Source organism: Sinocyclocheilus anshuiensis, unplaced genomic scaffold (assembly GCF_001515605.1).
Source record: "Sinocyclocheilus anshuiensis isolate Anshui unplaced genomic scaffold, SAMN03320099.WGS_v1.1 scaffold85, whole genome shotgun sequence".
NCBI classification, from domain to species: Eukaryota; Metazoa; Chordata; class Actinopteri; order Cypriniformes; family Cyprinidae; genus Sinocyclocheilus; species Sinocyclocheilus anshuiensis.
The window spans coordinates 2,339,071-2,342,527 of record NW_015536800.1 but is presented as its reverse complement, the minus strand read 5'-3'; the positions used below and the strand labels follow the sequence as shown (position 1 = coordinate 2,342,527).

Genomic DNA, 3,457 nt, shown 5'->3' with positions numbered 1-3,457 from the left:
TGACCCCAGCCTCAGTCCATTCCTTGTGAAGTTCACTCAAATTCTTGAATCGATTTTGCTTGACAATCCTCATAAGGCTGCGGTTCTCTCGGTTGGTTGTGCATCTTTTTCTTCCACACTTTTTCCTTCCACTCAACTTTCTGTTAACATGCTTGGATATAGCACTCTGTGAACAGCCAGCTTCTTTGGCAATGAATGTTTGTGGCTTACCCTCCTTGTGAAGGGTGTCAATGATTGTCTTCTGGACAACTGTCAGATCAGCAGTCTTCCCCATGATTATGTAGCCTAGTGAACCAAACTGAGAGACCATTTTGAAGGCTCAGGAAACCGTTGCAGGTGTTTTGATTTGATTAGCTAATTGGCATGTCACCATATTCTAATTTGTTGAGATAGTGAATTGGTGGGGTTTTGTTAAATGTGAGCCAAAATCATCACAATTAAAAGAACCAAAGACTTAAACTACTTCAGTCTGTGTGCATTGGATTTATTTAATACACAAGTTTCGCAATTTGAGTTGAATTACTGAAATAAATGAACTTTTCCACGACATTCTAATTTATTGAGATGCACCTGTAAAAACGAGGCAATAATGATTGGTTAATTAATAATTATATGGTTTAATTGAATAACACTGTTAAAATACATAATGTAATACAAAATAAACAATTTATGTACATTACATATTATTACAAATGCCTGTAAAGGGCGCCAACGGCCTGGTAATTGCTGCTGTTACACTCATCCCGTGGCGATCAAATCCTTGTTTAATATTGACCAAACATTTAGGCTAATTCAAATATCCACTTTTTTTTATTTTTGGTCACCTTTTTGCGACAGAAATGCTACAGCCTCTATAATTTCTTCAACAAAAACGTGGACATCACAACCCTTACAAAAATTAACTATGGTTTTATCATAGAAAAACTGCTTAATTTTCTTTTGCGTGATTTCTGAATACTTGAGACTATAAAATCAATCAGACAACTGTAAATTGTAGCCGTAGGTAACTGTCTAGAGTTACAATTGTAGTTTGTAAATAATATAATTTAATTACAATTCATTTATTTATTTACTTTTATATTTTATTAAAGTTCTATTTTGGTCCCTATATGTTTTTGTTTTTTTTACTTCCATAATATTTGACAGAGGGGGCACAACAATACAATTCTGCTTAGGGCACCCATTTGGCCAGCAGTGGCCCTGAATGGATAGAATATGTGACCCATATAAACTATAACAAAAAGATATTTATTAACACTAAAAATTAGTTCATACATTTATTAAATAATAAGATTACAGTAAACCGTGAACAATGGGTCATTAGCTTTATATGCATTTGGCAAAAGCTTTTATCCAAAAAAATGTACATTGCAATTAAGTGGACATTTTATCAATTGAGAATCAGACCCATTACTATTCATATTTTAATATATTGACATTTCAAAAATGTTCAAAATGTTTAGGGTCTGTAAGATAATATTTGATTTTGAAAGAAGTTTTTTATGCTCACCACGGTCATATTTATTTGATCAAAAACACAGTAAAAAAAAACAGTAATATTGTAAAACTGTCAGGATTATGTTCAGTTTAGTTTTCATTTTATTAAGCCGGGCATACACTGCAAAACATTTTTAGAATAATTTATAACTATTTCAAAAGCACTCTGAATATCTGTTGTTCTGCAATAAACCCTATAAAAGGGTTCTGGGGTTATATTACAGAAACTTCCAAGATTTGAAAAAGTTATATTTTCCTAAAATACCATGGACAGATAGGATGAGATTCTGAGCTAAGATGTTTCTAAAATAGTTATGAAAGAAGCAGACAGATGTCTGCATAAGAGAATATTGCCATCACTGATGACCTCCATAGCAAACATGCTGCAAAACATTAAAAACTTCAAATTCTAGTACTAACATCACTAATCGTAAAAATCTCAGTAAAAGACATTCTCAAACTGGCTCATTTAAGCTGCAGTGGAGGATCCCGGACATTGCTAACTGCCTAGGGCAACACAAGGTTCTCTCAGTTGCGTACTTTTCTAATCTATCACACATTCAAAGTGGTTTTGCTGGATTGCAGCCACCACTCTCATTGAAATTGAATTGGGTAACTTGTGGGTAATTTTTTCGAAGCAGCTCCCTGTGCTTTACTTCCCTCCCTGCTGCCAGAGGCCTCTTTCACTATATGTCTACCCACGAGTCTCCGCACCTGCTAGAAGCCAAACATAGACAAGGATTCATTTTAATAGCACTATGCAACACATGTCAAGCTAATCAAGTCAGTAAAGTGCAGTACCTTTGTTTGTTGATAAAAGTAAATTTAACTACATGTTAATTGATCAAATTTACAAAAATTAAGATTTTGTTATTTGAAAGTGTTGTCTGTGTAACGCAATTGTAAAGGAACAATGTGTACTCTTTCTGTGTTACCTGTTTCAGTATATCTTGGTTTATTTGTCAGCAAAAGTCTGCCAGATGCCATATTTTACATCAACCGGCTGACTTTTGCTGACAAATGAATGACTTTTGACAGCTGCAGGGCTTTTGTGAAAAATACATCTCATATTTCTGCATTTTTGTATCCCAGCTCACCGATCATTAGGACAGTCTGTCATTTCCAAACAAATAATATTTATATTTATGTATTTGGCAGAAACTTTTAAAGCAACTTGCATCATTAAAGGTATCAATTTGATCAGCTCAGACATGACCTTGGTGTTCCTAATGCCATAATCTGCTTCTCTTCACATTGACAAATAACAGCCAGAATGCGAAAAAGTCAACCCAAAATGTTCAGAAGTGAACCATAGACCACCTTTGTGAGATCGGATCAGTTCGATTTACATCAAAGGGCTTCCATATGACGAGCAAGCACTTTCAGAAAACCCAGAGGCCTCTGTGAACGAACATCCAAGCGAATTTCTCACTGGCCACAAGAATAAATATGATTTCATCATCTTAAATTGACTTGAAATGGCTACTCTTTGGCTTAACTCAGTGTTTTCATTTTGAAAGAACATTTTTCAATCAAGTAGCTCAAAATAAATTGTAATCAGTATGTAATCAGTGCCATCTTTAGACTGCCAAACTCTAAAATCATATTTGTAAAGAAAAATTTGATATAACTTGCTAGCATGTTATTTTGACACATTATTTAATCATGGACAGTGGTTCCACATGATTGAAACATTTCCTCTCAAATATGTATGGTCAATTAAAGTGATCTGAGAAAACGTCTCGGTTACGTATGTAACCCTCGTTCCCTGAAGAAGTAAGAGGCAGCAAGTGCACCGCATTAATTTATTTTTTCGCTGAGGAGCCGAGCCGGTGACCCGGCAGCTCAGCGGTGGTACAGCAACTGTGGCGACGGGAAGTGACGTCTCCGTTCCCTCCTGCAGGGAACGAGGGCTTTATACGTAACCGAGACGTTCCCTTTCAGTCGGTCACTCTCGATG

At 35.5% G+C, this 3,457-nt stretch overlaps 1 protein-coding gene across 1 annotated transcript in view; it reads right to left on the bottom strand.

Moving 5' to 3' along the window:
* LOC107656395 (melatonin receptor type 1A-A) overlaps positions 1-3,457 on the bottom strand; it is a 69,246-nt gene that overhangs the window by 12,827 nt on the left and 52,962 nt on the right. The window lies entirely within an intron of this gene.